The 10,221-nt window shown below is 43.7% G+C and overlaps 1 long non-coding RNA gene across 1 annotated transcript; it reads right to left on the bottom strand.

The window, feature by feature from the left end:
- Nucleotides 1–310: 310 nt before the first annotated feature.
- On the bottom strand, nt 311–8,479 carry LOC133354278 (uncharacterized). The gene is made up of 3 exons (XR_009756565.1): nt 8,409–8,479; nt 789–896; nt 311–581 (listed from the first exon to the last, which is right to left on the bottom strand). It is a non-coding gene; the product is annotated as an uncharacterized LOC133354278 (long non-coding RNA).
- Between the last annotated feature and the right edge of the window lie 1,742 nt (nt 8,480–10,221).

Raw genomic sequence — 10,221 nt, 5'->3', positions numbered from 1 at the left:
TTCACCAACTCCCTTCACCAACTCATTTCACCAACTCACTTCACCAACTCACTTCACCAACTCACTTCACCGACTCACTTCACCAACTCACTTCATCAACCCACTTCACCAACTCACTTCACCAACTCACTTCACCAGCTCACTTCACCAACTCACTTCACCAACTCACTTCACCAACTCATTTCACCAACTCACTTCACCAATCAACGTCACCAACTCACTTCACCAACTCACTTCACCCACTTCACCAACTCAATTCACCAATCAAAGTCACCAACTCACTTCACCAACTCATTTCACCAACTCACTTCACCAATCAACGTCACCAACTCACTTCACCAACTCACTTCACCCACTTCACCAACTCAATTCACCAATCAAAGTCACCAACTCACTTCACCAACTCACTTCACCAACCCACTTCACTAACCCACTGGCCACGTTGGTGAAATATGGTCAAAACTACTCTCACCATGGCCGACACAGTATCATCATCAGGGGGCCTTCATCAAGCAGTCGATTGATAAGTGGATGCTAATTACATACCGGCGGTTACATCTTCGCTCATTGATGCAAAACACCTACAAATGAGAGAAAACAAATTAATGAGAAACGTTAGAAACGAGACGGAATGACGAGTGAAAAAAAAAGAATTATTTGGCCCAGAATTGTGGAAATTCATCGGATCGTTGGGGGAGCAGCTCGGTGAGGAGGAGGAGGGGAGTGAATCATTGTCCCGTCATCACGTGAGTAATGGCGTAGTGTGTGCTCCTTACTGTGCCACGAACCTTTGCCACCCGAGTTCGATTCCCAGCCACGCCGATGTCAGTCGCCAGCGATATCTGAACCAGGCAATTCCCCCTCACCTCCTTCACCCCCGTCACTTCTTCACCAGCCTGGCACCGTCCAGCGTGGTGAAGTATGGTCAAACACGGCAACCACAACCGACACAATGTGTGGGGAGAGGCTGTCCTACTTCAACGGTGAATTGAGAGCAGGTGGGTCACGAATGCACCGATGTCACGATGGTGCACCAAAGTGCGAGGGGTCTACGTGACTTTACCGAAAGAACCAAGAAGATGAATCCCTGCAGTCACGAAAGCTTTAAATCGAAATTTTGCGAGGGGTTGGTTCGGCGATGGTGTTAAGCATTGAGAGAGAGCGCATCGCTCTGTAATGAGAAAGCATACGCGGAGCGGCGAGTGTGCGTCGATATTGCGGCAATTAAATGGCATCAAAGGATGGCCATTTTGCGTCTTGACATTGTTCTCACGAGGTCCGACGGCTTATCGGCACAGCCAAAAAATGTGATTAATTAGTTCCGTGCCATCGCGACCTTTCAAACAATAAACATGTTTTCTTAGGTCTTACGCTCATCATGCACTCCCCCATTAAAAATGAATATTAATAATAAGAACAATACATTGATTGGCAATTGGCAGTTTTCACCACCATTCAGTTGAACCGTAAACATATTTTGGTTCATTAATTCCGTGCGCACCATAACAAGTTGAAGTGTTTTTTTTTTGGTTCTCTCGACCCGCGCTCAGTTACTAAAATAAATACTTAATACGCTTTATTCGAGGGAGCTTTGTTGTGCCCCCTAATAACACGAACATTTTTAAACGCGTAAATGCTAAGTTAAAATTATTAAGTTATTTTGGTTGAAACCTGTTTTTCTTATCTAAAAGTGCTATTTTTGTTGGTCAAATAAAAATGTGAAACATAACAAAAATACAAATTATTGAACCAGGAAAGCTTCATTGAGTTTCAAGTCCATTACAGGAATGTCCTGCACTGGGATGTTTGGCCAATTCCACGAATGACCGTTTCGGAGAAAGCCCACGGCGAAAATATCAGTCGCAAATAATTGCTAGTTGCAAACTCTCCGGGTTTTTTAAGGATCGCCCTCTTGTCGAGGAGGCAGCTGAAATGTATGAAGTCTTCCGGGGAACATGAATTGGTTACGGTTTTGATCAGTCGCGTAATGCATCCACAAATAGCCATGCCCTCTTCCCGTGCTGCCAGATATCTTACCATGAAATCTCCCGGTTTGACCAGACGTCGGTGAAAACGACCTTCATAGGTCATCGGATTTCTTAAGGAAAAAAAAAACCGATTCTGAAAGATTCAGTGTTTTTGTTTTTACCTCGTCAAGATGTGGGCAACCCTCATACACACGCACGCGCTCGATACAAAATGTCTGCGGTCGGAGCTTGACATGAACGTGAGCGGTGAGTCTCGGCTGGAGAGGCGATGAAAACAAATTGGGAAACGTTTCTTTCCGTGGCAGAGGCTTTTCTTTTGCAGCAAATGCTCACCACGTGCCCTCTGCTGCACGGATATGAAATGGCTGGCTCCAGGTCTGCAGAGTTTCAACGGACGCAAACGCCACTTAGTGGACACACGCGGTGACTGCACCGTGGCCACGCATTGCGATTTTTACTGGTAGGAACCTCCTGGTTACACCAGCCCACAGGGGATTATTGTGTCCGTCCGTCGTGCAGGGAGGGGCTGGGTGGGGAGGGGAGGGTGGGGAGGGGAGGGTGGGGAGGGGCTGGGTGGGGGAGGGTGGGGCTGGGTGGGGAGGGTGGGGAGGGGCTGGGTGGGGCGGGTGGGGAGGGGCTGGGTGGGAGGGGGTGGAGGGGTGGGGCTGGGTGGGGAGGGGCTGGTCACCCCGTGGTGCCCTTATAAAACTCAACGTTTAACCTACTCACGCCGGCTTGTGCCCGCCCGAATACACGACGCCGCCGTTGACCCTGGCCATTGACCGAGCAACCCAACGTTCCTACCAGCTCCCTCCGCAGGAATGTGTTAACTCTCAAAGATTCAACACCGATATCTTCACGAAGTAAAGTGGTGCTCGGTTTTTGACCCCCCGCTCCCGGAACGGATGATGGACTGAGTAAATCCCAAACCACGATTTGAAGTTGCAAAACTTCTCGATTGGGAGCCGCCCGCTGTTACCACTGAGTCACCTGGTCGGTGAAGAGGTCGCTAATGCTTGCCATGCAGTTACATACAACAGTGAATGACCGTGTATTAAGTAATGCCACTCACGTTATCAGAGGGCACGTAGTGGCGCAAACATTATATCTGCACATTTTTGAGGGGTTGTCTAGAGCTTCGTCAGGTTGATTTATTTTAACTTATTTCACACCGTACGTACACCGTACGTAGCCAACCACGCGAATCAGTGGAGGCCTTTTCGTCAGCAGTGGCGAGAGCGGGGAATTGCAGGGCTGCACCTTTTTACCCTTGTTACTGTCATCTCATTCCAAAATAGAGCAGCATATTAGAAAACAAAATTTCTGTACGTTTTTGTGATGTGTTTGCACATATGGGAATTTCCAACTGACGCTTGCCCAATTTAGCAATGCGTTCGCATGGATTCTGCAGTTCAGTCATGAAGACATGTTGTTGGTATATCAGTCAAGGAGTCAGCACTTCCATTCCTAACTTGTTTTCGTCAGCTGCAGGTTGCAAAAATGCATCCGAAAAATGGTTCATGTATAGAAGGTAGGGCTCATGGACATCACCGGTAATAAGCATATCTCACAATACCAGAAGTTGGGAGAACTACATGTACATGCATTTTCCCTAGTGGTGTAATATTACCCAACTGACAAAAAGCAGGAATATTAATGTCCTGGAAAGAATAAGACATTTGAAACTGTAATAATAACAACAACATATGTGCAGACCTTTGCCAATCCACTGCTTCGTGGAGTTCTCCCCATGCAGCGTCAGCCTTGGGGGCTGTTTGACCATCCTTCGCCGCACTGGGCAGTGGCGGGTTGGTGTTGGAGGCGACGTTCAAATATCACTCCCCATGGCCAGGTAATCGAACTCTGGGTCACCTGGCTAAGCACGGTTCGGTAAAGTCACGTAGGTAAAAAAAATAAAATAAAAATTAATAAAAGTAAAATAAAAATCACGACGTATCGGAGGCAACACAAGCTTCCGTCACCTGAAGACGGAATCTTGTGTTGCCTCCGAAACGTCGTGATTTTTATTTTACTTTTATAAAAAAAAAATTTTTACCTACGTGACTTTCGATTTAAAGCTTTCGTGACTGCAGGGATTCATCTTCTTGGTTTTTTCGGTAAAGTCACGTGACTTTACCGAAAAAACCTAACAGTATGAATCCTTGCAGTCACGAAAGCTTCAAATCTAGAATTAACCACTGTTCTTCCACTCCACCCTACAATTAGTGTGCTTGTACCACCGCATGGCTTGCATGCATGTATGTTGAACTTCTTTCGCACGATATGTCGCCAGCCATGATAGTAATTGCATAACTGCACCTTGTTGTTTATTTACAAGCGCCTGTGTCTACTTTCAGTAGAGCAGTGTGCGTATGCATGTTGAACTTCTGTTGCACCACACGTAGCCAACCAACCGTGGTAATCAGAGGTGCAGGGGATAGACAACAACACAAAAAAGGTGCTCTAAAGAAATGAGTTTTCAATCTGGATGTTAAAGTGCATAATACGTAGCCCTAGCGTGCTTTTACCGGCACTCGGAAGGGACATGTGGGGGCAACAGTGATCTTTTTTGGGGACAACCAGCGTGGTTCGTAGCAGAGCTGAGCATTTATCGCAGGGCATCACATACAGACGACGCCTTTTTCATATTCCCCGCTAGAGCTGTGGCCGATTTAGGTGAACGATGTTTGTCGCATATTCGTTCTGCGGGCACCCTGCACCCTGCCCCAGTGTTCAAGTCCAGGTTCAAGAATACGTCTGGAATTATAGCGGCTTCCTAGCCTTACGATACGCATGCAATGTCGCGATAAAATTATGTATTTGTTACCATTATGGTGACTGTGGATGTCCATTAGTGAGCTGCAGAGGGTCACGTGATTTCATTGCGTACAACACATGCGAATCCAAGACGTCTTCATTATTTGTACGAGATTCTCTGTATAGCTTTTCACACTTGGGCTATGTAGCCCTCTCAGATGTTTTCGAATTGTACTGCAGGAATTCATATTCTTGGTTCTTTTGGTAAAGTCACGTAATTAGAAAAAAAATATATAATAATAAAATTACAATTCAAATAATAAAAATAAAGTAAAAATAACACGTTGAAAATAATAAAAGCAATTTTTTTTAAAATACATTGAAAATAATAAAAGAAAAAACCCACGACATTTCGATCGCACCACAAGCCGTCGTCATCGGGCGCTTTTATTATTTTAAATTTATATATATATTTTTAATTTGTATTGTTACAAATTTTATTTTTATTTTATTATTATTATTCTCTTTTTTTTTCTAATTACGTGACTTTACCGAAAGAACCAAGAATATGTACTGCACTATGTTTGTCACGATTTCTCTGGTTTGTTGGAGGTGCTTTTATATTGACCCGTATCTCTCTTGAAAACGAGACTCCCTCGTCTCAATGGTCTCTCACCTGGTTACCAACAAATGAAATCTCTCCGTCTTTCTAACCAGCCCCGTGGCTCAGCTGCGGAGAGTGAAGCTCGCATTCGAAAGGTTTCCAAGTTCAAAAGCCCCTCTTATCGGGGGTTTCATTCAGTCCCATCATCATCCCTTTGGGGTGGATAAATAGGAGTACCACTTTGTGAAGAAGTCATCAGTGGTTGTCTTACAAAAATACTCGCCTCTGTCATAGGAATGTGGAATTTCCACCACTGCCCGAGCGCTGTAAACATAAAATGAACACTGCACCGTGATCAATAAAGCAGCACACAACGTAACGTTTACATTTGTCTTGTATGTATGTTGAACTTACTTCGCACCGTACGTAGACAAACGTGCTATTCATTGTTTGGCTTGAAGTTTAGGAGGAGGTATACATGGAGGTGAGAAGTAAACCATCTATTTTCTAAGGCATGTAATTGCTTGTAATGTTTAACACAGGCTGTAAGGATATCAGTGACCGGACTATATACACTGCTTGGATGAAGGCCTTCCCATAAACACAGCAATTGTCTTTAAATTTAATCACAAGGGTTACGAGTAAAACGTTTAGTCGGATAGGTTCAACCCAGCATCCTTCCAAAGATCGATAAAATGAGAAAGCACACCGTGGGAATTCAACAGTTTTGTCATAAGCCATTGGACTACGATGGGAATGAGGAATTCGCACCACTGGATTCAGGACAGCCACCCGAGATGATTACCCAAGGCTTATAATGTTTGTAACTTCCACCCTGCAGCCATAATTAACACTCATGCCTCTGCCTTGACTTCTTTGGTCTACGTCTGCGTTGGTAATGCTCCTTCCACTACGCTTGCTTTGGCTGGGTTTCCATATCTCCTTGTTAGTAATTAGTAGAATCTGTAAATTATGATGATGATGATGATAATAAGAAAAAACATCGTAATAATGCAGGCTGTAAAACCATTATTTTCAAGCAATTCACGCAGTAATTGGTCGCATTTCTTTTTTAATGAAGATCATTGGCTCATCTTGATAATTGGCACAATGTCTCAGATCCAAGCGGCTCATTCAACAACTGCATATAATGACGAATTTCATGGCGTAAGGGCACATGTCAGAGTGTAAGGGCACGTATGTTGTGACATGCCAGCGCTTAAAATATACTTGGCAAAGATGAGCCTCAAATCCAAATAGCCAGCTGCCCCTTCTGTCTGGCCTCGCTATATCTGATTCAATTCGGTTTAAGACGATTTTTTAATTACCTGTAAAATGATGGGTGCTAATGTTCGGCCATAAATAATAGGAGATTATTGGAAGTACTTTCATTAAAAAACTTTTTGCCACTTTGTAATTATGTTCAGACTCTTGTTGAATTTGAAATTTGACTTCGTTGTATGTTTTTTTTTGCCTCATGCAGTCAGTTGATGGGCTCAGTCCAGTCACGAACCAAAGCAAAATTGTCGCGACATTTTTACATCCACGTATTTTTGCACAAAAAACATAACTCTTGAGAATTCAGAATATCAGTTTGACTGTCGTAAAAACGGACACTTCTCTGCATCATAATGCATGGGGAAATTGTAGTGGTCCCTAAGTGAATTAAAAACGTCAGTTGAGAAAATATTAATGAGTAGTTTTAGGACATCACCTTCCGCAGACTCTTCTCGAACACATGGAGATCCAAATGGATCTTCGCAATGCGACACCAATTGCATAATTGGATTAAATTATGGAAAGGTATGAAGGAAACACATATTTGAAAGCATTTTGTATATTTTTATATGGTTCTATGGAGAAAAGTGTTACACATTTCAGAGCTAAATTTCACCCTTGTGTCATCATTTGAGTTATGAATGTGCATTGTCTTACACCTTATAGCCATCAAAAAGTGTTATTTATTCATGCAATTGCGCGAATTGGCTGTTGATCATTGTGCTGGCGTGTGTGAAACCGTTCTGGAATGCAGTCTCACGTGCTACGCAATAGATTATAAGCATACTCTTTGTTTTAAAGCTTTCGTGACTGCAGGGATTCATCTTCTTGGTTCTTTCGATAAAGTAACGTAGAAGGGAAATAATACAATAATACAAATAAAACATAATAAAATAATTCTCACGACGTTTCGGCCACAACGCAAGCAGCCGTCCTCAGGTGAAGAACAGGTCTGTCAGAAAGACAGCGTCTGAATGAATGTTTCATGAATGTTTCACCTGAGGACGGCTGCTTGCGTTGTGGCCGAAGCGTCGTGAGAATTATTTTATTATGTTTTATTTTTATTATTTTATTATTTCCCTTCTACGTGACTTTACCGAAAGAACCAAGAAGACATACTCTTTGTTGTTTTCGGTAAAGTCACGTAGGTAAAACAATCAATGAAATAAAATAAGTGAAAATAACTACATTAAATCACGACGTTTCGGAGGCAACACAAGCTTCCTTCATCAGGTCCTCCTTGGCTCCTCCCTCTCTTCTTACCCTATATAACAATGTCTCATCACAAATAACTCTCGCTACAGTTATTTTGCTGTGCCTTTTTTACACCTGATGAAGGAAGCTTGTGTTGCCTCCGAAACGTCGTGATTTAATTTTGTTATTTTCACTTATTTTATTTCATTGATTGTTTTACCTACGTGACTTTACCGAAAAAACCAAAGAGTATGAATCCTTGCAGTCACGAAAGCTTCAAATCTAGATCATAAGCAACCCACGTGACTAAAAAAGGGTCTGGGTTCACAGCTCGAAGTCAATATTGTGCACGTTGTATGTAAATCCATCCGTGAAATTTTTATTCGACGAGCTCACAGAGTGCCATGCTTGAATTGCTCTGTCTCGCCTGATGTAATCCCAAACAGTGCGTTCATTCTCTTGGCTGCCTTATTCCATCGCTCATTTTATTCGCATGCCGTCAACTCTTCGCCCCGTCCTTCTAAAGTCCCGCTTGTATACACCTCGCATATTTGAATGTGCAATGACCGAGGCAACAGACCGCTTACCGAAGACAATCCTACAGGCAAGACGGACAGTCAGGAAGGCGTTCACGGCCTCCGATCGGTGCAGAGAGGCCTACAAGGGTGATTGGTCGGGAGGCGAGGTTCAAAAGGGGATTGGAGGGGAGATTAAAAACGTTAAAGGTGGGAAGTGAGGGTCGACGGTTGAGGCGACGGTTGACAACCGTTGGTGGAGGAGGACGTGGATTGGCTGAAAGGAGTGGGGCGAGCGAAGCTTCCAGAGAGGGGGCACGAGGGGTATGAAAGGGGACAGCACACGGGGGATGGGGCGGATGTAGAGAAGATGGAGTTCAAGCACCAAGATACAAGCCTGGGCCTCGATAGTGCTGGGTCTGAATAAGGGCTCCTAATAAAGGACAACGTTATGAGATCTCTTTTACCAGTGGCAAAATATAGTGGTAGGTTTTGTACCAGTTTAAAAGGGTTAAAACCTACTACTAAAGGACAACGTGTGTCAGCGTCACTACACATGCATTTTATGGGGAATGGTGGAAATGAGAGGTTCGGACAGAGCCTTAGAAAACTGAAAACCCCGAGCTTCCATTCCCTGGTCACACAAGGCAATAACAAGGCAGCAGCCGTACAATATAGCTTGGGATGTTTCTCCCACATATCTAAGGATCTTTGAGTTCCTTTAATTTTTGGGGGTTTGTTGGCCATACTTCACCACACTGGACCATGCATGTTGGTGAAAGTAGAGGCCAGAATTCGCGCAGATATCACCCGTCTCTGATGTTAGTCGTCATCTGGAATCAAACTCAAGGTCACGGGTTCATAACCACTGCTCCCCGGTGCCGATACATATTACAACCATAATGCACTTAGGCTGTGTTGTGTTCTTGTGCTGTATGGATGATCCAGGTTATTTGGTATCTGAGCTGTGTCGAGATAACTTTGTGGCTTCAAAGGCTATTGCCAATCTAAGCACACTAAGCCTTCCGTTTCGAGAACCCAGTTGAATTTTAAAGACGAACAAAGGCTTTTGAAATGTGCAGACTATTTTACAATTTCAGCCCCAACACTGATAGCGCCCAAAAACATCCACTGAATTTGGTTGAAGCTTCAGCAATGAGTAATCATATTACAGATGAATTGTCATGTCACTTATTATAGTAGACTTATATGCATACGTATATATGCAGGTTTCCTTCGCTTCATGTGGGTTCGGTTGTTCAATTCTGCATATTTATGCGGCTAACCTACTTTTATGCCCATCACACCTCATGTTATCGAATAGTCACATGCAGTAATTAGAAAAATAACTGTCAAAAATGTTTAATGAATTCGGGAAGGATCGCACAGTTTCGTAAACATTGTGGCGCGTTACTTGACATAGTAACGTTTGGATCTATGAAGTGTGTGATTGCAATGCTTTATAAGGAGAGTTTGAAAGAAACGCAATGTTAGTAGGGGGTGGGAAGGTGGTCAGGAACAGAGGCAGCATGGGGAAAAGGAAATAGACGATCTTGAGCTGGGAATTCCCACATGCACAACGCCCACGACCAAATTGTCCGATAGGTGCCCGATTTCATCAGAACTCAGAATCTAAAGTATGTATGTATGTTGAACTTCTTTTGCACCGTACATAGAAAACCTTGTTCGTCAGAGGTGCGGGGGAAGGACAGCAACTTAAACAAAAAAAGCAGTTCTAACGAAATGTATTTTTAATCTAGATAATTTTAAAGTGCATTGCTCCAGTGGCATCCTAATATCGGAAGGAAGATCGTTCCAGACGGCCCGCAGAAGCGCATCTGAAAGCGCGCAATGTGGTGGCCACCGTCTTTGTTCGATGGTGAGC

The sequence above is a fragment of the Lethenteron reissneri genome, chromosome 46 (assembly GCF_015708825.2).
Source record: "Lethenteron reissneri isolate LAM-NWPU_2019-01 chromosome 46, ASM1570882v1, whole genome shotgun sequence".
NCBI classification, from domain to species: Eukaryota; Metazoa; Chordata; class Hyperoartia; order Petromyzontiformes; family Petromyzontidae; genus Lethenteron; species Lethenteron reissneri.
This window is presented reverse-complemented; position numbering and strand designations above follow the sequence as displayed.